At 38.5% G+C, this 24,760-nt stretch overlaps 1 non-coding gene across 1 annotated transcript; it reads left to right on the forward strand.

The window, feature by feature from the left end:
- The first annotated feature begins 24,096 nt into the window (after positions 1-24,096).
- LOC114098293 (U6 spliceosomal RNA) lies at positions 24,097-24,203 on the forward strand. The gene has a single exon (XR_003583727.1). It is a non-coding gene; the product is annotated as a U6 spliceosomal RNA (small nuclear RNA).
- The last annotated feature ends 557 nt before the right edge of the window (positions 24,204-24,760 follow it).

Below are 24,760 nucleotides of genomic sequence, written 5' to 3' on the forward strand. Positions count from 1 at the left end.
CTCCATTCTTTACACCTGAAAAAAAAAATGGTATTACATCTACCTTAGAATGTTGGTGATTAGGTAATAACAAAAACAAAGAACCTGTTGCATAGTATATCGGTACAGTTGTGGCTCCGGATCTACAAGGGATTTGTTCTAGTACCCACTTCCATACCAAAATGCACAAATACCCAAACCTTTATCTAAAATGATGTAAAATTTGCAATATAACCTATGTACTTCCTCCCACAAAATTTAAATCGTTTCTAAATTACTTCTAATACCTAATATGATATAAATGCTATGTAAATTATTGTTATACTGTATTGTTTAGGGAATAATAGCAAGAAAAATGTCTGTCTGCGTTCAGTTGTAGTATTTTTCCCTAATATTTTTCCTCTTCAGTTGGTTTTTAATCCATAAATGTGGAACCACAGATACAGAGGAAGGCCAACTGTAGTGGAAGTTTCTGTTATCAAGATGAAATATAAGCAAGTGGCTAGATGTATCACCATGGGACCAGACTGTCTTTGTTGCAAAACTTTGCCCCTAATAGCAGTGAGTTGGGGTAAATTTTTTTTCAGAGATTATGTATTTATTTAATTAAAGAAATGTGAATTAAAATGTAGGTAAAATTGAAGATTTCTATTTCCAGTGTAACAAATATAGTTACCTTTTCCTTGTTCAACTTTCAAAAACTGTCTTAAAAAATCTTGCTTAACTGGCACAAAAAAATACATTTTTAGTTTTCAGAGAAGATTATTTCATATTACCTAGCTGTATTATATATGTAAAGTTAGTTAAAGCTGAGATATCAGTGTCATAAAACAGCAGGAAAGCATGACAAATTCACATACTAGTTTGTATAATCATGGGGTAAATTATTTAAATGCTCTGTGCTTCCATTTCTTTGTCAATAAAATGGTGATAATAATAGTGCCCTCCCACTTACAGCACAGCAAATGAATAGAAAAGTGACTGGCACACAGTGTAAGTGTTCAATAAATGTTAGCCATTCTCAAGTTACTGGCTAACCTAAGAATATACCTCAGGTCTCTGGATTCCATGACTTTCAAATGTCTCTCATCCACATACTTAGTACCTCAAAGTTAAGCTTCTTCTTGAGGTTCAGGAGAACAAGACACTTGTCCATTTTTTAAAAGCAAGACCTCAACCTTTTTTCTACCTTATGATGAAAGTCCAAGAATTCTGTGGCTCTGCTTCCACTGAAGGGTTAACAGCAGAAGCAAATATAAGGAAAATTAGTTATATTCTACTTCAATGAATAGATTAAAGAATAAAAGCACTTGAGAAAGAAAGAATATTCAGGAGGTCCTGATGTAGGAGCACTAAATTTAAGCTTGAAAAATATGGGAAATATCAGCATATTGGTTATTTATCATTAGTAATCATTGCTAGTGTCAGATTAGGAGATGATAACATCCCAACACTGTTGAAAATAAACATATTGACAGCACATTTTTATTACTTATTATCTAAGTACAGGGACAGACACAAAGTGCCTGACTCAGGCATTAAAATTTGGAATAGACCCTTTAAGAGTAGACCTTAAAAGACCTGGTAATAATCTATCTGGATTACTCAGTAACCTAATGAAGATGAATAAAACCTAGAAAATTGGAAGATTAGATTAATCTAATAATATAATGAAATGGATAATGAACACAAGCTTGGTGACTGAGATAAGGGCATTATTCTCAGAAATGTCCTGAGGTTAACGAAAAAGAAAAGACAAGGAAAAAAGGGCATACAATAATTAAACAACAAAATGTAGGAAAATATTTCAGAATGCCATGTGCATATAAAGCAGAGAACAACCGTTCTTATACCAGTAAAGATTGTTCTGTGATAAAGAAAACTATGAATGTTGATAGGAATACCTCAAACATCCTGAAGAACTTAAAAAGAAATGTCACATTACTTAATTAGTAAAACCCAAAACTTGAAGGTTTAGCACCAATGGAGAATCTCCTGTTGGAAACGACTGAAAAACATACTCACTGTATAGTACAAGGAAAAGAACACAGGTTTAAGAGTCAGAATTGGACCTCAACACTGATTCTATAGCTATCACATATGCCTGGTCTTGAGTTAGTTACCTAACTTTAGGCCTGGTACATTTTCTGGCAGAGTATTTGTTCAACAAGTATCAAATGAGTGAGTTTAAACCAAGACGTAAAATGAAAAATGAAGCCAGTGTTCTAGGACTAAAAATTCGGTCCCATATATATTAGCAAATGTTCTCCAATAAGTTATTTAACCTCTCTTCATGGCACAGCTTTCCCAACTATAAAATAGAGGCTGTAATAGTTCCCATTGCATAGGGATGTTGAAGATTAAATGAATTTATATTTGTAAAACAGAGGATACCAGAATAAGGTGCTACATTGCTTAAAAGAATATTTCTCCATCTATACCTTGGGGATCATAATACTAAACTTACTGTAAGGACTCAAATGATTTATTTAGGATGCTAGAGAGAAGATGCTCAACAGATTTTATTTCCCTCCCCCACCTACCTGCACTCTGTTACCTTGGAAACCCTGACTGATTATTACTGCCACTTCCTTCAAGGGAATATTGTTCAATTCAATTTAAGCAATTGATTCTTTGATGTCCAAGGAATACCTTGATTTCCTTTGGCTAGCTAAGAAACTCCAAAATGAATTTCCTGGAGGCCCAAGGAAAACAACCCCAGAGAACCAGTAAATGCAAATCCTGCCCCATATTACATCTCTAGGTCTTCCAGGGAGAAAAAAATGATGTTAAGGAGAGTCTGCTTTTTAATACTTCAGTTTTGCCCTAATTCAAATCCTGTCCTAGAATCTCACAGAACATCAACTGGCTAATTCATTACAAAGGTAAGTTTGTGTTCAGAAGAGTACTTACTCCCAAGAGACAGTGAGTGGTCAGAAAACAGAATTTGCTTGCACAGTTGTGCTCACTTGTATGATCTTTTTTCTGTGGAACCGCAGAGGGAGGATTACAAGTTCATGGCCAGCCTCCATACTTAATAGGGCCCTAAGCAACTTAACAAGACCCTATCTCAAAATAAAATAAAAAGGACTGAGGATGTAGCTTAATGGTAAAGTACCTTTGGGTTCATTCCCCAGTACCAAAGAAAAAAGGGGCTAGGATTGTGACTCAGTGGTAGCACACTTGCCCAGCACATGTGAGGCACTGAGTTCGATCCTCAGCACCACATAAAAATAAACAAATAAATAAATAAGAAAGAAACCAGAAATTCTATGGTAAATGCTATATGGAAACAGAGGTCAAACAAACTATGGCCCTGGGATAAGTCAAACCATTGACTATCTTTTTTTTTTTTTTTTTTTTTTTGGTACCAGGGATTGAACTTGGGTACTCAACCACTGAGCCACATCCCCAAGCCTATTTTGTATTTTATTTAGAGACAGCGTCTCACTGAGTTACTTAGCGTCTCACTGTTGCTGAGGCTGGCTTTGAACTCATGATCCTCCTGCCTAAACCTCCCGGGCCGCTGGGATTACAAGCATGCGCCACCGCACCCAAGCCCAAATTATTTATTTCTTGACCCTTTACAGGAAGAAAAAAAAAAAAGTAACCACTGTGCTGGATAATTCACCCAGAATTATATTTTCAGAGTAAAAATTCTTAACTTTCATCAAATCCTCTAATCTACTTCTCAGTTTTTAATGTACATACCAGTCACTTGAAGATCTTGTTAAAGTACAAATTCTGATTTAGTAGATCCATGAGGAAGATGTGATTTTATTTCTAACCAGCTCTAGAGTATACCAATATTGCCAGTTCCTGAATCGACTTGATCCCTTCAGGTTTTATTATCAATTATCTTCTATCATTTGTTCTCTCATTATCTAGCTTAATTTCTCTATTTCATTAATAAAATCACTCCCATACAAACATCGACTCCCTTGCCTTTTTTTCTCTCTGTTGTTCTCTTCTGACAAAAACTCAGCCTTGGATGAATCCAGCACACACTTTCCCTTTATCTGTACCAATGCTACTTTATGTTGTAGGAGAAAAATCATTAGACCTATGTCTCTAAATTCATGGACACTGACCTCAGACAGGGCCTAACCACTGCCCAGCAACCTTCCAACTTTTCACTCTCATCTTTCCTCTCCCACATCCTCCATGATTATTTCATACCTCCTCAAACCTCCCATCCTTTCTTCCCACTCATTTTCAGCAGGTGATACAAGTCCTCTTTGAGAACTTCCATATACCAATTAAATCATTCTTGTTTTAAAAGCAGTGTTTTTATTTTATTTTTTTTTAAATACTTATTTTCCAGTTTTCCGCAGACACATCTTTGTTTGTATATGGTGCTGAGGATCGAACCCGGGCTGCACGCATGCCAGGCGAGCGCGCTACCGCTTGAGCCACATCCCCAGCCCTAAAAGCAGTGTTTTTAAATAGCAGTGCTATTGACAATTTTGGTCCAGTAAGATTTTATCTTGGGGAGGAGGGTATCCTGAGCATTTTAGGATGCCAGCATTCCTGGTCTCTACCTACTAAATACCACTAACACCCATCACCACCTGTGTCAACCAAAAATATTTGCAGACATTGGCAGATACTGAGGAGTAAAATCTCCACTATTTGAGAACCACTGACTTAAGGCAACAGAAACCATTTTAAGCATACAGAAAAAAAGGAAGTCAATGAGAGGATAATGGAGTAATTCATTGACAGTCCTATTTGGGTCAGGCACTCACTTGTGTGGCCTGGGGAATAGGGTCTGTAACCAGAATCAGGTTAGGAAGAGGTGTTCAGCAAAGAAAAGGATAGTCACATCATGCTTCTCCCATATTCTGTATCTCTATTCAGCTAAAGTGACATAAAGCCTTCAATAAATTAGAGTTTATTTTTCAAAGTTAAATTAAGTCTAGGGGCTGGGAATATAGCTCAGTTATTAGAGTGCTTGCCTCACATGCACAAGTCCCTGGGTTTAATCCCCAGCACCACCAAAAAAGAAAGAAAGAAAGAAAAGTAAGTCTACAGCCAGGCGTGGTGGCACTCACCCTTTAATTCCAGTGATTAAGGAGGCTGAGGCAGGAGAATCACAAGTTTGAGGCCAGCCTATGCAACCTAACAAGCCCCTGTCTCAAAAATAAATAAAAATGGTTGGGAATGTAGTCCAGAGGTAAAGCACCCCCTGAATTCAGTCTTTATTACCACAAAAAAAAAAAAAAACTGGAATTAGGCAGTTGCTGGCATTGGTGTTGGTTGCTAGTCTCACTACAATTTTCTGCATTCTTCAGCTCTGACTGTTCATCTTCAAGTTTATTGCCCTGGGCTGAAAAACAGCTGTCATACCTCCTGACATCATGAATCATGACTATTTTCAAAAGCAGAAAACAGACCTGATAGGGAATGGGGACGAAGGTGGTAGTAGTACTAGTAGTAGTAGTAGTAGTAGTAGTAGTAGTAGTAGTAGTAGTAGTAAATCTTTTTTGTGAAAAGTTCCTTTTCACTGAAGACCTCCTCCATATCAGTCCTTCAAACAATGCTTTAAGAACCCTTCCAGTAACAAAAAATAGGTTTTGAATGACTGTTCTCTTAACTAATGATGGGAGTATAATGGGGAAGTTAGGGTCTTGAAAAGGGGAATGCAGCAGTAATGATAGGCTTAGACCAATCACTACAAATCCTCTGGATGGGACACATCAAATTTGGGGTCCTAATAAAAAAAGAGGAAGAGGGTCTAGCGTTAGTTAGACAACAGAACCATGTTCACCACAGCTTCCCAGTATCAAATATACAAAGCCAGGTGATTCTGTAATTCATTTCCTCTCTCTTCCCTTTAGCAACAACATGGTTGCTAAATCCCCAACATGGTTGCTTTTAAAATACCTTCCCCATGAATTAAAAAAAAGTGATAGAACTAGTAGAGTAAGATACTAATTATATAATCCAGTACTTTTACTGCAAAATTATTTCAACTTTCTTGTATACTTAAAAACTTTCATAACAATGTTCAGAATAAAATAACTTCCTTGACCCCAGTCACCTTCCAAATTGTTTCCCTGCTTATTTTTCAAGTTTGTTGAAAGTTTTGCTTTCTCTACTCACTCCCTCATCTTTTATTCTTATTTTATGCCAATCTGCCTTCCATCTCCGCCACTCCTCTGAGACTATTCTTATTAAAGTCACCTTTAAATTGATAAATTTCTGTCCACATCTTACTCTACTACACAGTAGCATTGATTGCTGCTTTTTACTTCTCTCTCCTTAAAACAATTTCCTCTTTCAGCATTCTTTTCAACTTTCTTTCTACTCTTCTAGATACTTCTTTATAGTCTCCTGTGCCAGTTTCTCCTCCATTACCCTATTTCTAAAAAATGAATTGTCTCAAGGATTGGTTTGGGGCCTCTTGTCTAACAGCCATTTTTTCCACAGGTGTACTATTAGTATTTTATGTAAGGGGCTTCTTGATTTGGAGGGATAGCCCACGCATTGCAAAATGTTTTATCTTTGTAGACCCTGCCCACTAAATGCCAATAGTGTTCCCTTTAGACCCTCCAGTTTATATGACAGCCCAAATTGTCTTCAAACAATTCCTAAAGAAGTGATACTGTTTTAGTCAGTTTTTTCACTGCTGTGACTAAAAGACCTATCAAGAATAATTTTAGAGGAGGAAAAGTTTATTCGAGGGCTCACAGTTTCAGAGATCTCATTCACAGATAATCAGCTCCATTCCTCAGTACTAGAGGTGAGGCAGAACATCATGATGGAAGAGTGTGGCAGAAGAAAGCAGCTTACATGATGATCAGAAAGCACAAAGATAACTCCACTTGCCAAATACAAAATATGTACCCCAAAGGCACGTCCCCAATGACCCACCTCCTCCAGTCACACCCTACCTGCATTCAGTTACCACTCATTTACCCCTGTCAGGAGACTAATTCATTGATTGGGTTAAGGCTTTCATAACCCAATGATTTCACCTCTAAAAATTCTTGCATTGTCTTACACGTGAGTTTTGGAGGAACACTTAATATCTAAACCATAATGAGTACTTCTCCAGATTAGCCAGCCCATAATCTTAATTATTAAATATTTCCAGCCCTGGCACAAACTTCTGAAATTGAGACCTTCTCCAATTATCTACATTTCCATTTGGATGGCCTTTTGTGGAAGCTCAATAAACATGTGATGACTGAAAGAAGTAATTAGCTATCATCCCCTCAAACCCCAATCCTATACTTTTGATAAAAGTAAAGTCTTCCTTTTTCTTGCCAATGAAAATTTCCATGTGTGATACACGGAGATGTGCTTCTGGATTCCTTCAGGAGGGGCCTGGGGCCTGGGGTGTGGGGATGTGGCTCAGTGGTAGAGCCCTTGCCTAGCTTGTTTGAGGCTTGGGTTTAATCCTCAATTCTGCAAAACAAAACAAACCCTGGAAGGAAAGGTCTGAGTGCTCAGCTATGAGGAATGTGCTTAGCTGACAGCATCCAGCTGTTACCTGCTTCAAGGTCCACCCCAGTTTTAGAACCAAAGTCATCCTCTTCTTGGGGTATAGCTTAATTCCTACTCTTGGGCCAGCTTCCAACTAACAAATGAGCAAGGTGATAGTACATGGATTTGTATAATACAGAACTCTAATTGGCAATTTTTGCTCTAGAGCTTGTCTGAGCTGGCAGAGACTTTGTCAGGTCTGCATCATTATATACCAACTCCCTCTGCACAATTTTTCTTCTGCCCCTTTCCCCTTTGCAGGTATTATTGCCTGGCAAACCTTTTGCACAGCTAATTTTGTTTCAGCACCTGATGCCCAGATAACCTATTAAGTACTCTCTTTATCTTTCTTATTTCAGTAAATAGAATGCACCAGCTGAAATTCTACAAGTCAGTTCTGATTCTTTGTTTTCCTTCATACCACATATCTAATTCATCAATCCATCAGCAGGTTCTGTTGATTCTACCTCCAAAATATATATATTCTCTCTCTCTCCCTTTCCCTTTCCCTCTTTCTCCCTCCCCTCAGACCAAATCATCATTATTTCTCAATAGAATATTTCTAATAGCCTACAATTCATATCCTACCAATTTGGCCCCCTATAATCCATTTTTCACGCAAAGTTGGGGCAATCCTTTAAAATATGGCACTGCTCTACTTAAAAACAGTAGTTTCTAATTCACACTCCTTGCTGTGTCTGTCAAGGCTCTGTGTGTCACCTTTCTGTTCAGCCTCATTTCTTACTACCCTCCCTCTCAATCACTGTACTTAACCACATACTGTTTTTCTGATTTTATAAAACATTCCTACTAAGACCTTTGCCCAAGCTATACCCATTTCAGTAGAACATTGTTCCCCTACACTTTGCATTGATGGTTTCTTCTCACTCATTAGAACTCAAACGCCACTGCCTCAGAAAACCCACTCCAACCACTCAATCTGAAGTAATTTCCCTCTCTTCCTTCTCATTGCTCTAATTGTGTGTGTGTGTGTGTATGCACGTGCTTTTCTCCTTAATTGTTTTTCTGTTTCACTATAACATAAGATCTTTGAAAGTATAGAGAATATTTAGTTTATCATTCAGGGCCTTGCACAGTGTCTGATACATATAACAGGCAATCAATACACATTTGTTGAATGAATGAGTGAATAAAAAAATTACCTAATTATATTAGGTCTTCATATTGTTTTTTTTTTTTTCTTTTCATAATGCTTTGGCAAAGGGATTTGATTATGTTGGCTTTTTTTTTCTTTAGAAAGAAAATGGAGGGCTGGGTTTGTAGCTCAGTGGTAAAGCACTTGCCTTGCATGTGTGAGGCCCTGGGTTCAATCCTCACCACTACATAAAAATAAATAAATAAAAATAAAGTTATTATGTCCATCTACAACTAAAAAAATATTTTAAAAAAAGAAAATGGAAATTGTATCCTCTACCTGCTATTACAGTAACTAACATACAGGACATATATATTAATAGCAGTAGATCATGCCTAGATTTATGCTACAATGTTCAAAATTTCAAGAATTCCTTTCTTCAATAATTATACCATCTCACTGGGTTTGTGGTGGCACATGCCTGTTATCCCAGTGGCTCAGGAGGCTGAGGCAGGAGGATTTCAAGTTCAACGCCAGCCTCAGCAAATTAGTGCAGCCCTAGGCAACTTAGCAAGACCTGTCTCAAAATAAAATATAAAAAGTACTGGGGATGTGGGCTGGAGATGTGGCCCAAGCGGTAATGCGGTCGCCTGGCATGCGCAGGGCGCTGGGTTCCATCCTCAGCACCACATAAAATAAAATAAAGATGTTGTGTCCACCGAAAACTGAAAAATAAATATTAAAAAAAAAAAGTACTGGGGATGTGGCTTAGTGGTTAAGCACCTCTAGGTTCAATCCCCAGTACCAAAAAAAAAAAAAAAAAAATTATACTATTTCTACCTCAAAAGATTTATAATATGCTAAGAATAATGATCCTCTTCCCTGCTAGCCATCTTACCAGCTCCCTTCCAAAAAAAGATTAAAAAGAATAATAAACTAGAAGAAAAATGTAGGAAGAAACATAAAGCATATATTCCATGGGTTAAAAGAATTTTAGTAAGAATAAAGTTCAGTCATACTGCAATAAGGAATGTTATCTAATACATATTGTGTGCTACATTCATAATTTTTTGTTTTCTTCCAAGGAAAAAACCGTAGAATATACAATGATCAGTTACATAAATCTTAATCCTAACTTGTGGGTTTTCATTCCATCAAATTTGTATCCTCTACCTGCTATTTAAAAACAAAAACCTCTCACACTACAAAGGAATAGACAATATATCCAGTAAGCAGTCTCATTAAAGAAGTCCTATAATTCTTCACTGTGGAAAAGTTAACCTGAAGTGCTTGGAGAACTGAGTTTACACCTTTTTATCACTCTACAGAGATCTATGCCACATATTTAAACATCCTTGTTCAACTATTATTATTCTTTTCAACAGCTCTATTAATGCAGATGTGTTCTGCCTTAATAAAATTGCCCAGGGCCGGGATTGTGGCAGAGCACTTGCCTTGAACATGTGAGGCACTGGGTTTGATCCTCAGCACCACATAAAAATAAATAAAGATACTGTGTCCATCTATTACTAAAAAATTTAAAAATATATATATTTTTAAAAAATTAAAATAAAATTGCCCAACCTCATCCATTCATTCTTCTATACAGATTGTATATTCTCACTCCCATCCCACATTGCAGTCCTGGAATGAGGTTAACACATGATGCTGCAGTGTGATGATACAGAGATGTGTGAGGGATTGTAATGGCATGTAGGAATAAGTTGTTATTCCAAAGTGTTACGACAAGCAGATGTGGTGGCCCATGTCTCTCATCCTAACAACTCAAGAGACTAAGACAGGAGGATTGAAAGTTAGAGGTTAGCCTCAAACACTTAGTGAGACCCTGTCTCAAATTTTAAAAAGTAAAAAGGGCTCAGGAGTAAAGCACCCCTGGGTTCAATCCCCAGTACCAAAAAATAACAAAGTCCTAGGACAATTCATGATGTCATAAAGGGTATGGCCAGGCTAACTTCAGGAATGGAGGGAAGAATGTGACTGTAGTTCATGATATCACAAGGAGAGGGGTAGAACTTGACACCTTAAAGAGGCAAACTCTGAAATCACCAGTGGGTGGCACACAACAGGAAGTGGGTTGGGTTGTACTTGGGAAGTCAGTGATCAATGATATAAGAAGGGCATGGAACAGTCATTCATTCCTTCAAAATGATATCACTGAAAAGTACAAAAGTTTTAGGACAAAGATCACATACTGCTGCCATCTGGCCTATAGACATGTTTATTTGGCCTGCACAAAAAGTTTTAGGTTTTCTTTTCCCCAACTAGTTGCCAATTTTGGAAATTTTCATAACAAAAATTGGGATTTATGCCTTCTATTAAAAACGCTGGACTTCTGACAACCCTTAGCCCACATTCCCACATGGCAACAGCTGGCTAAAACAAAGTAATAATTTCCTTCTTTGGACAAGCAGGTATTCTTAGTTTACCACCTTGCCCACTTAGCATATTATCTGCCTAGCACTTGTAGACATTTAAGTTTGTGAAACTGGTTTGAGGAATTCCACATAACACAGAGATGAGTCAACGTTGGGAAATATGTCATAGGAGGGGAAGGTAATCTATGACAAAAGATGGTATGCAGACCTTGGAAAATTCATTGTGACAAGGTTAAAGCAGCAGGATATTTATAGCCTCTCATTTTAACTCCAAGAATGTTCTAATCCTGCTACTCTGAACTCTGAGAGCATTTTGCCTCCATTATGTTGAAGGAGTTAAGAATACGCTACCCTAAAATATGCTGCTGTGGCATATTGACTGTTTTGAATTAAAAGCACTTCCAAATAATAATAAAAACAAAAATAGGAAAGGTCACTTTGACCTTCATTATTTTTCTTTAAAGTAGGACTTGAAATTCTGCTGAGAGCCACGGCTGAGTCTGTATGGCCCCTGGCATTTTGCCAACAGTATTGATTGACAGGCGCCTCTGCCTGTCCGCCTCTGCCGCAACTTTTGAGTTCTCGCACTATTTTGGAGTTCTCGTGGGGATTTCCGGGGATTCCCCGAGAGTTCCCATTGGTTGGGGAAGTGCAGGAGGAGGGATTTCCGGGAGATATAGTTCCGGCTGGGGGTTCCTGGACAAGCCTCGTGGCGCGTTCGGGAGGATTTCCCCGGGAGCTGTGTGAAGTTTTTTTTCTGCGTTTTAAAAATAAAGTTTGTTCCTGCTTCAGTGGCTCGTGATTTGTGCCCAGCCAGACTGCGGCATTTGGTGGCCCGTGCGGGGAACGTCTGAAGCTTCGGGGTAAGTGAAATTGATTGCCCCTAAGGGAAGGCGAGAGAATGGGTGACCATTTTAAAAAACAATGTGTTCTTGTTTTGATTTGTTTTGTGTTTGTTTCAAGCTGCCTATCCCTAGAATTTTATCAGGCAGATTGGGAAAAATGGTTGGCTCAAGGTTTGAAGTTGTTCGCCCCTGAGGAAGAGATAGAAATAGACCACAAATGCACATATCAAGAAAATAGGAAAATTGATACAACGATTTTTTGTTCCGTTTTTGTTTCATTCTGTTTCGGTTTTGTTTTGTGTTATCTTATTGGGTTGCGTTATCTTTATAACAGATTAGAAATTAGTAAAAAACAAACTGAAAGAGTGTTAAGTAAATTGTTAGAGGTTCAGACCATGGAGAAAGACATTTTAGATCAAGCAAAAGAGAAGGTCTCTCAAGCTAGTCAGACAGAGGAAGAAAATTTAAAGGAAGAAAGCTTAGAGGAGAAACAGGTATTAGGGAAAAAGCTACAACAGGAGGCTGCTACTAACACCGTTCTATCACCAGAGGGCGTAATTCAACCAACAGCACCCCCTATGGAGATAGCTGAGTGGCCCTCAAACCCCGTAGTTGATAGATGGGATCCTGAGACAGGACCTCAAAGATTAGCATGCCCTGTACTTGAGCAGGCAGGAGGGCAGCGAATTCACCGTGCTTTAGATTTCAAAACAGTGAAGCAGTTAAAGGAGGCTGTAACAACCTATGGTCCTCAAGCACCCTTCACTGTAAGCATGGTCGAATCCATTACCAACTTGGACATGACGCCAGCAGATTGGGCTAGTATGTGTAAATCTGTGCTAAATGGAGGACAATATTTGTTATGGAAGGTTGCCAATGAAAAGGACCTTATGAGGGTCAACGGCAACAAATTGAATATGATCCTGGTGTATACGCACAAATTGCTGTAGATGCGGTTAGGGCATGGAAAACTTTACAGGGACATGGAGGTTTACAAGGTCAATTATCTAAGGTAATACAAGGAACTAATGAACCTTACGCTGAATTTGTAGATAGGCTTATTCAAGCAGCTTCCAGAATTTTTGGGGATACAGAACAGGCAATGCCATTTATAAAACAACTGGCTTATGACCAAGCAAATCGTTGTTGCAGAGAGGTCATTAGACCATGGAGACATGAAGATTTAAACACATATATTAAATTATGTAGAGACGTTAATGAACAAGGGCAAGTCTTGGCAGCAGTACAACAGGCTTTAGATGCCAGGCCAAAAACATGCTATAATTGTGATCAAACAGGACATTTTAAAAGGAGTTGCCCCATAGGAGGAGGGTTTAACAAAGCTAGATATCAAACGAATAGAATACCGGGTATTTGCCCACGATGCCGTAGAGGGAAACATTGGGCTAATGAATGCCGTTCTCAAACCACCATAGAGGGCATTCCGTTATCAAAAAACAGACAAGGACCAAGTGTTTACCCACGATATCGTGGAGAAAGGCATCGAGCTCCATTGCCAAAAAACGGACAGGGGGGCCCAATGCTCCGGGGCCCACGACCACAAATGTACGGGGCACTGGAGGAACCCAGAAACACCATGGAGGAACCCAGCAACACCATCAGGGTAGTGCCCAGGACACATTATCCATCAGATCTCTCATCAGACGAACCAGAGGGAGCGCAGGGTTGGACATCTGCGCCTCCGCCAGAGCAGTACTAACTCCAGAGATGGGAGTTCAAATCATTCCCACAGGAGTAAAAGGACCTCTTCCCCAAGGAACAGTAGGCTTATTGTTAGGACGCAGTTCTTCTACGCTAAAAGGACTTATGATAAGTCCCGGGGTAATTGATCCCGATTATGAAGGTGAAATAAAAATTATAGCTAGTTCTCCAAAGGGTATATCAGTAATTTCACCAGGAGATAGAATAGCACAGTTATTAATAATACCCAGCCTACATGATAAATTTTCCAGTAGTACTATAGAAAGAGGTTCCAGGGGATTAGGCTCCACAGGTGTAGATTGGGCTATGCTGTCTTTAAATTTAGATTCTCGCCCCATGCTCAAACTAAATATTCAAGGACATGTATTTAATGGGCTGCTGGATACAGGTGCAGACCTTAGCATCATATCTCGTCAAGAATGGCCACAACATTGGCCGCTACAACAAGCCACTCAAACGCTTCGAGGCCTAGGAGTGGCAACTAATCCCCATAGAAGTGCAATGGTATTAGATTGGAAGGATCCTGAAGGATGCGAAGGAACTATACAGCCATATGTATTGGATCATCTTCCTATAAATTTATGGGGACGAGATGTCCTAGATCAATTAGGTTTGACATTAACAAATAACATCAATCCAAATGCGCCCACTATTAGGGCTAGACAAGGTTTCAGGAAAGAAAAAAGATTAGGAGAACAAGGCATAGCAGCACCCATTCAAATAGATCAGGGAATAAATAGACATGGACTGGGTTTTCAGAAGGGGTCACTGAGGCAATAAAAATTACTTGGAAATCAGATAGACCAGTATGGGTTCCTCAGTGGCCCCTGACTAAAGAAAAGATACAAGCAGCCCATGACCTGGTCAAGCAACAATTAGCGGAGGGACATATACAACCTTCCGTATCTCCTTACAATACTCCCATTTTTGTCATTAAAAAGAAATCTGGTAAATGGAGATTATTGCAAGATTTAAGAGCCATTAATAATGAGATGGTTATTATGGGACCTGCTCAATCGGGGATTCCTCAATTATCTGCTTTGCCAAAAACCTGGTACGTTTTAGCTATAGATATTAAAGATTGTTTTTTTTCAATTCCAATTCATCCTGAGGATAGTCCACATTTTGCATTTACTATCCCTGCACTGAATCATGAAGGTCCTGATCAGAGATATGAATGGAAAGTACTCCCTCAAGGGATGGCTAACAGCCCAACTATGTGTCAAATTTATGTTAACAAAGCAATCCAGCCACTTAGAAATCAAAATCCTAAACTACAAATATTTCACTATATGGATGATGTATTGTTAGCACACAAAGATAAAAACACATTGCTAGAATGTTATGCCACACTTACAAATTTATTAAAAAATTATAATCTAGAGATAGCAATAGATAAAGTACAATTAAATTTTCCAATTAATTATTTAGGAGTTCTATTATCCTCAACCATGGTCCGTCCACCAAAAATTCAAATACGAGTAGATCAACTCAAATCACTTAACGACTTTCAAAAGTTATTAGGAGACATAAATTGGATAAGGCCTTATCTAGGCATACCAACAGGAGAGTTGGGACCTTTATTTGATATCCTAAAAGGTCCATCAGATCCAAATTCACCCCGCATGTTAACGCCTGAAGCAAGAAAGGCATTAAAAATTATTGAAACATATATGGAAAATATGCATTTGGATAGAATTGATATAACTTTGCCTTTATTATTTATTGTAATACCAACAAAAAATATTCCTACAGGAGTATTTTGGCAAGAAGGTCCATTATTGTGGATACATTTATCTTATTCTCCTAACACTATTCTTACTAGGTATCCTGAGGCTGTAGGACAATTAATACTCAAAGGAATAAAAGCAGCAAAGGGAGTGTTTGGAATTTCTCCCAATAAAATTATTACTCCATATACTATGGATCAAATTGATGAGTTAGCTAATGAGTTAAATACTTGGGCAATAATCATGTGTAAATCTAATGTTTCATTTGATAATCACTTACCATCTAATCCTTTGTTGTCTTTTTGGTCTTCGCATCCTGTAGTTTTTCCAAAAATGACAAGAAAAACCCCTATCATGAATGCTCCAAATGTATTCACTGATGGGTCAAATAATGGTACAGCAGCAGTAGTTACCCCTGATCAAACTTTTACATTTTTAGTACCCAAACAATCAGCTCAAAAGGTAGAGCTTAATGCAGTTTTACAAGCTTTTGTGATGTTTAAAGATTCTGTATTTAATTTATTCTCTGATAGTCAGTATGTAGTTAATGCTATAGTATCCCTTGAAGATGCTGGCAGGATTTCCCCTTCCTCTACTGTTTTCTCTTTGTTTTCTGCTATACAAAGTCTAATCTGGGACAGAAAAGATCCATTCTTTATAGGACATATCAGAGCACATACAGGATTGCCTGGAGCCCTTAGTTTGGGCAACGATTTAGCAGATAAAACTACACATGACATACATATTTTCTCTACACTAGAAGAAGCTACACATTTTCATAAAAGGTTCCATGTCAATGCTAATACTTTACAAAAGCGTTTTAAAATAACTAAGGAACAAGCTAGACAAATAATAAAACAATGTCAAAATTGTGTGACCTTTTTACCACAAGTTAATCTTGGAGTCAATCCTAGAGGACTGATACCTAACCATATTTGGCAGATGGACGTCACACACTTGCCACAATTTGGAAAATTAAAATATTTGCATGTTACAGTTGATACTTCTTCCGGATTTTTGATGGGCTCCCTTCATTCCGGAGAAAAAACTAAAGATGTTATAGCTCATTGCTTACAAAATTTTGCCACTGTGGGCGTTCCAAAACAGTTAAAAACAGATAATGGTCCTGGTTATACTTCTACCTCTTTTAAACAATTTTGCTCATCATTTGGCATTACTCATATAACAGGAATTCCATACAATCCACAAGGACAAGGCATAGTTGAAAGAGCTCATCAAACTATTAAAATGTACTTACTAAAGCAAAAAGAGGGAATTGGAAAGGGGTATATGTCACCAAAAGATAAACTTAAAATAACCCTTTTTACTCTAAACTTTTTAAATTTGGATTCCTCCGGGCTTAGTGCTGCGGAAAGGCATATGTGTCCAAAAAATGTACATAAGCCTAAGGTACTTTGGAAGGATATTCTAACAGGACAATGGAAAGGTCCTGACCCAGTGATTGTCTGGAGTCGGGGTTCTGTTTGTGTTTTTCCACAGGGAGAACAGCAGCCGATTTGGATTCCAGAGAGATTAACTAAAACAATTTCTACAGGCCAAAAGGAAGATGATTTGACTCAAATCCATAACAGCTGATATCCAGAACTCCAGTTTGGCTATTCTTACATCTGCGACAGTGATTAACCAGGATGCTTTTTTCAATATTTATTTTATTATTTGCCTTTTCCCACATCATAAAGTTCTATTTTATTTTTGAGCTCATACAGACCTAGGTTAATGTTTTTCTGATCAGTTTTATTTTTTGACTGTGGAGTTTTTAAGCATTGCAATGGAGATTTCACCTAGGTAAAGCTTCAAGGCCTTTACTATTGTCTTAAGTGTTGTATGTTATGTGTGCACACTTCTGTTTTGTGTTGTATGTCTGTATGTGCGTATGTCCATATATCATATATGAGGAGCGCTCATGAATAAATGGATCCGAATTTTTTTATTCACGTGATTTTAATGGTTTAATTTAGATTGGGTAAACAGCTGTTGAAAATTGTTTTAATATGTGAACAAATAGGAGGTTAACAGATCTGTTTGTTTACTTTCACCTTTCCTTCTCATTATATTTAATAATTCTGTTCAGGATAATGTAAATTGTTCAAAAAATTGTTTTCTTAGTGCCTGTTGGAATGTTACATAATTTTTTTCTTAGCATCATTGCCAGAACTCCTATCTTCATCCCAGTGCCGGTGAAGACAAAGATAAAACCAAACTACAGCTTCTTCGATAGTTATCACAACAAACTGTAAAAACTGATGCATCAATGAATAATAACTCCACAAGTAATGCTCAATCAAGGAGTCGATTTACTTTGGGAGGAAATGGACATATTGACAGATTCCTCTGCTTTGAATTGCTTGCAGACCTTGCCTGGACTATGTATCACTTGTATGCATTGTGAACTATCTGTTGGTACAGCGAATTGTGGTAGTGCTGGAGTATTTTTGTTGATGGTGTCACCGGTGGTACAATTTTTCAAAGGAGCCCTCAATTGGCTTAGTGTCATGGCATTTTGCATCCTCCTCCCTTCTGCTAGTGATGGTCTAAAATTTGGGGGCCAATGGCTTATACTGGACCGGTAGTCAGTGACGGGTATGATCCAATTGCAGTGGTATCAACCTAAGACAGGAGGCTGACGCCTAAAGGTCAGTTTTCCAATGACGGGTAAGAACCATATGTTGAATTGGACAACCTACCAGGCACGGTCCTTAAGCCACATTAACCTCACTCCCCCACTGGCACCAAGGCCAAATTTGGGGGCCAACAGAGGTGAGGCAAAGAACCTCACCCCCCCACTGGTGCATAGACCTATCCACAAGTATGGCTGTATGCTGGACCGGTAGTCAGTGACGGGTATGATCCAATTGCAGTGGTACCAACCTAAGACAGGAGGCTGACACCTAGAGGTCAGTTCATCCGATGACGGGTAAGGACCATATGTTGAATTGGACTGCCTAACAGGCACGGTCCCTAAGCCACATTGCTTGTTGTTTAATTAAACAAAAAGGGGGAGATGCTGAGAGCCACGGCTGAGTCTGTATGGCCCCTGGCATTTTGCCAACAGTATTGATTGACAGGCGCCTCTGCCTGTCCGCCTCTGCCGCAACTTTTGAGTTCTCGCACTATTTTGGAGTTCTCGTGGGGATTTCCGGGGATTCCCCGAGAGTTCCCATTGGTTGGGGAAGTGCAGGAGGAGGGATTTCCGGGAGATATAGTTCCGGCTGGGGGTTCCTGGACAAGCCTCGTGGCGCGTTCGGGAGGATTTCCCCGGGAGCTGTGTGAAGTTTTTTTTCTGCGTTTTAAAAATAAAGTTTGTTCCTGCTTCAGTGGCTCGTGATTTGTGCCCAGCCAGACTGCGGCAAAATTCCTATGTGAAAGATATCCTCCCTATAAACCAGTGTTCTTATAATCAAGGACAGGAAGAACATTTTGTAGAAATAAACCTTGTTAAACTATCCATAATCTTCCTAGGCACTTCTCAGTTAATTACCCTATTCTAAACACCTCCATTTTATCATATTTTCACTATTTACTACTGTTTGTCCAATTCAAGTATGGAAGTGATTGTAACTGCTTCTTTGAGTCTCCACTTTCTGAAGAAGGCTTCCATGACATGTAAAACTTGTTTAAATAAATTTGCATGCTTTTCTCCTGTTAATTTGTCTTATGTTGGGCTGAGGGTTATAGCTCAGTGGTAGAGCACTTGCCTAGTATGTGTGAGGCACTGGGTTCAATTCTCAGCACTGCATATAAATAAAATAAAGGTCCATCGACAACTAAAACATCGTCTTTTGACAATTTAATTCTTTGGTCCAGCCATGACCCTAAGAAGATGGAGGTGTATTTCTGATAAGCCTCTGACAGCCCTTGACTTCTACCTTTTGCTGCCCCTACCAAAGGATCCATAAACATCACCAAGCATTCCCTAACTGTCCACATGCCTTGACTTGGACTACTTCTTTTCTTAGAATGTCCTTCGGTTTCACTAAAGTCTTAGTCCCTCTTCAAAAAAATAGTGGTGCTGGGTGTGGTGGTGCATGCCTGTAATATCAGTGGCTCAGGAGGCTGAGGCAGGAGGATCACAAATTCAAAGCCAGCCATAGTAAGACCCTAAGCATCTTAGTGAGACCCTGTCTCAAAGGAAAAAATAAAAAGGGCTGGGAATGTGGCTCAGAGGTTGAACACCACTGGGTTCAAACCCTAGTACCCCCAAAAAATAAAAAATAAATAGAGAAATCTCTTTTCCAACCACACCCTCTTGACATTATGAAAAAAATTTTTCCATTAGGCTCCCACAGAACTTTGAAGAAATCTTTATTATAAGATTCATCATACTAGAGTAGGGGTTTCAAAATTGTTTTTAATTAGTCTCCTTGGTAGGATTAAAGATTATGAGTTATTTTAAAGCAGTATTTTTGTGTCTCCTAAGTCCTGGCAATCTAAGAACATTTAATAAATGGTCATAAGCAGATACAGAAATCTACGAGGTCAAAAGGTTATGTGGTGAGATTGTAATGGGACATGGTATTATATAATAAAGGAATGGAGCAGAATATGTCATGAGAAAATGTCTGTGTGAGGTTATTTGATGACAATAGTCTGGAAGTGTTGACTACAAAACAGGTACAAACTTCTAGGAAATCCTCCCATGTCCAAATAAGCCTTAGCATCTACCACAGTGCCTGGACCACAGTCGGCCTACAATAAATGCATGATAAATAAATTAATGAGTGAGTTGAGCTAGCATATTCTGGGCTCTAGGCCATACTAAGCCAGGTTTTGCTTCTGATCTGGGTTAGTCTGGAGTTTAGTTCTATGTCAAGCTGGAATGACACATAATTATGTTCTGTGTTGGGCCAGTCTCTTAGTTGAGTTCAAGCATAGTTGTCTGTGTCAATAAACCCTAGATGCCACATTGTGTTAAAAGAATTTTGACTGGGATTCTGACAGGACTGTGAGCTGGTTTCTGATCTGAACTTACTTGATAATGCTTGGTCTGACTTAGCAGGTCTAATCTTAAATATGAACTCCAGTTTGGGCTATGGAATGGTTTGACATTTTCCTTGGCTTTGGAATTATCCCTTAACTGAAATGATGTAGATCAAACCACAGAGTATGGCCATGTTCAAGGATAAAAGAACCAAGTCAAGTAACTTGAACATAATATTTTGACATATGTAAACTTGGACTAAAGATTAAAAGAATTATGAACAAACATTAAACTCTTGTCGGTTGGCTTGTTTTTGTTTTGTTGTTTTGTCATGAAACAAGTTAATAATTCTGAAACTACCTTTTTTTATATTCTAAGACAGAGAAAATAAACACCTGAATCATTTCTAGATTCCTCAGTGAGTAAAAATGTGGAAAGGAAAAAGCCTAGAATAAACTCTGTGGTATAGGGTTGGAATTTAAGCAATCAATATAAACTCATAGTTTTACATATGTGGATGAATAGATGGTTAGTTTTTTGGATCCTCCAAAATGCAAATATCAAGGTAAGGTTAAACATGCAGGGAATTTATTAAAGGAAATATCTGTGAGAGTGAAAACAAGAAAAGATCCTGGGAAGCCTGAAAGCACTATCAGATTACAATGTAAAACTGACCCCAAATGAAGGAGAGAAGGAAGGAAGGAAGATTGGATGTAGGTCTTAGACTGGCCTGCAGTTCGAAGGAACACTGACCATGCCATCAGATAGTCTCTGTAAGAGGAGCACCAGTACCCCAGGAAGGGGCCTATCTTAGAATACTTGATGTACTCAGTCATTGGCTGAGGAATGCCTGAGTGATGCAGGACCTTGACATAAACATGGAGATGAATCTCTGAACACAGCAACAGGTCCAAGTTTCTACAGGGGCCAGTCTGTGGCATTAAACAGATGTGATAGAATCCACCAACCCTGAGTCCTTTCGATTTTTTTTTTTTTTTTGTAGTTGTAGATAGACACAATACCTTTATTTTATTTGTTTGTTTTTATTGGTGTTGGGGATCAAACCCAGTGCCTCACGCATGCTAGGCAAGTACTCTATTACTGAGCCACAACCCAAGCGCTCCATTCCTTTAGATTTCTTTATGATGGCATTAATCTTTACCATGCCTCCCCTGGTCTACCCCTAAGGGTAAGACATTATGGACAGTAAGGATACTAACAAATCTCCAGAGACTTTCCTTAAAGCATACAATTTCTGAAATATTTATATTAATTCCATATGATATAACAATATATGCTTAAGTAAAATTGCATATATGCAAGTATATATAAAAAGGAATTATTAATAATTGATTTGAAGAAAAGATAACAAAATGTTACATTTTTAATCCTAGATATTTGTTGCATTTTTCAGAACCTTTCTGTAGTTAACTTTTATTTTACCCAATAAAATCTAAAAAGCAAAAGAAAGTATCAGCTCTTAGGTGAACTGGGATAGAGTCTTCAGTTGGTTTGTAGCTATCAGTGATCCTCTCTTATATGCCTATGGTGTGTTGTAAAAAGGTAAACATTTAAATTAATGTTTTAAAAAGTTTATTTGAGGGGGCTGGGGATGTGGCTCAAGCAGTAGCGCGCTCGCCTGGCATGCGTGCGGCCCGGGTTCGATCCTCAGCACCACATACAGACAAAGATGTTGTGTCCACCAAGAATTAAAAAATAAATAAATAAATATTTTTTAAAAAAAGTTTATTTGAGCAGTTACCATTCATGAATCTGATAGCACCAAATCATAGGTAGTCTAGACTCCACAAAGGCAGTGTAAGGGGAATATTTTATAAGGTGTTTGTGGAAGCAAGATAACCTGGAAGAGTATATTAGACAAGGCCTAATTTTCCATTGAAGACACCAGTAATCTTTGGTTCATTTAGGGTTTTTTTTAACCAATTTTTTCCTATATATCACATACAGCTGCCCCTTTAGAATTATAACACTGATTTGATTTGACTCTTTTTACATACCTCCCCGCCCCCCAGCCTACAAACCTTAATTGTGTTATGTCAGTAGTTATTTCACCCCTGGAATGAGAAACTCAAAAGGATTCTACAGTGACTTCAAAATAGCTGTTATGGGGAGCCACTTCAGAAAGCACTCTAAGTCCAAATTCAAATCAAAAGAGAGCTTTATTTACCTGGCCAGGGACTGTCACCCACCTGTAGAGACTCAAGCAGCTTCCTGGTCCATCCAAGGAGAATATGAGCATAAAAACTACAGTGACTTGTTTATCATCATGTAATCTAGGCAATCACAGAAATTAAAACATTAATAAGTGGAGCCTGTGGGCTCCAGGCAGGACTGGAGTTTTCCAGTCAGCAAGTGATAAACAGAAGCTAAAAAAGCATTAGCTTTGCAGTTCAGTTGACCACAGTCCCAGGTTCAAGCAGGTGCTAGACAGTCGCATCTGAATTTGGGGTTGGCGGGGCAAGAATCTACTTCAAAGTCACAGTAGACCCACAAGGGCATTCAAACACAGGATGTAGCTCACCACGACCACCACTACATCCTGAGTACAAAGTATAGAAAAACAAATTTTTTAATAAGAAAACAGCTTTCATTTCAGTTTCTCAGAAACAGCTCTTGTAACAGTTTTTTATAGAAGGCAGCAAAATGGAGTATTAGGTCTGTCTGTGACATTCTTGCTTTATAATCGTCTTATCTCACTTATCAAAATCTTATATCTATAATCTATAATATAATTTTTTACTAATCTATAACCTATAATTTACACTCTTACTGATTTATTCATCAGTTCACACCACAACATATCTATATAGCAGAACAAACTCTTCAGAGAACCATGAAGACTTCCTAAAAGCTGCCACCTCCCTCCCCAGGTTCATTGTATTGTCCTAAGCACGTTCCTCTGCTATAAAATCTTTTTTTTAAGAATTCAACCTTTATTTTTAATTTATTTTATTTTTTTTATGTAGTGCTAAGTGCCTCACCTATGGGAGGCAAGCATTCTACCACTGAGCTACAACCCCAGCCCTGCAGTAAAATCTTGAATTTTAATATGTCAGGTTTGCTCAGTCTTCCTTCTTTTCCTCTAAAACCTATCCTTTTTCCTAAGATTCTCTTTTTCCTTTTTCTTTTTTATCAATTATATTCTTTACATTTGTCAAGACTGAATTCTTTCCTTTGCAGAAAGTCTTTCTTGATTGGCTTATCACCAAGCCCTTCTCTGTGTTCCTCTTGGTAACTTCTCACTTTATCAAATCTGCCTTAGGTATTCTTTATCCTTCTTGGCCTCTTGGCAGAATGTGATGCTGTTAGGCAGGCCCCTGTTGGCACTCTTTCTTCCTTTAGCTTCCTTATTAGAACATTCTCAACTTCTTCCTTCCTCCCTAACCTTTTCTCCTGTCTCCTCCTCAACCTCCTGTTACCTAAACATAGGAAGGGATCCTCCAGTGATCTCTTGGGTTGAGTAGACGTATTTATCTGCAATGTCTGATACCCTTCCTCACCACCATTTCAGTGTTTTCTATTTGTAATGCCATCATATCCATCTGGCAAGGAAAGAGGCAAGCTAAGAGCAAACATAGACTTCTACATAGCCCCTGAGTCCCCCAGGCATGGAGTCCTTCCCTGATTATAGTCACAGCATTAGGTACATTGGCAAATGGTAAGAGTAAAACCTTCTAGGAATCACCTGGTAGCTGCTAAATCTTCTAGAAATCCCAAAACTAAAATCTCTGAAGACTCTGAGTAGTCACTCAGAGCATATGATCTTATGCAACTCCTGGAACCCAAACTTGGAAGCCATCCCAGGAGTTAGGTAAGCTGGAGGACAGTATGATCTTGTCAGCCCAGAAAATGCACTTCCATAAAAGTATGGAAGTTTGTGCTCATTTCAGAAGCACATATACCAAAATTGGAACAATACAGAGAAGATTAGCATGGCCTCTGCACAAAAATAACATGCAAATTTGTGAAGGCTTGTATATATATTTTTTAAAGTATGGAAGTTCTATAGTGTCTGATTGCCTTTTCCCTGTGTTAGTAAGAGAATACAAAGGCTTATTTATTTATTTATTTATTTATTTTGGTTAATGTGAGATACTATGATCAAAAATGATAGCAGATGTCGGGCACTGTGGTGCAGGTCTGTAATCCCAGCAGGCAGGAGGCAAGAGGAAGATAGCGAGTTCAAAGCCAGCCTCAGCAAAAGCAATGCACTAAGCAACTCAGTGAGACCCTGTCTCTAAATAAAATACAAAATAGGGATGGGGATGTGGCTCAGTGGTCCAGTGTCCCAGTGACCTGGGAGGCTGAGGAAGGAGGATCTAGTTTAAGGCCAGCCTCAACAATATAGCAAGAACTTCAGCAACTTAGTGAGATATTGTCTCAAAGTAAAAAAGAAAAAAGACTAGGGATGTAACTTAGTGGTAAAGTGCCCCTGGGTTCAATCCCCAATACCAAAACAAAGAAAAAAAGGTAGCAGGCTGGAGATGTAGCTCAATGGTAGAGCTCTTGCCTAGCATGTGTGAGGCCTTGAATTCAATACC

This window comes from Marmota flaviventris, chromosome 9, assembly GCF_047511675.1.
Source record: "Marmota flaviventris isolate mMarFla1 chromosome 9, mMarFla1.hap1, whole genome shotgun sequence".
NCBI lineage: Eukaryota > Metazoa > Chordata > Mammalia > Rodentia > Sciuridae > Marmota > Marmota flaviventris.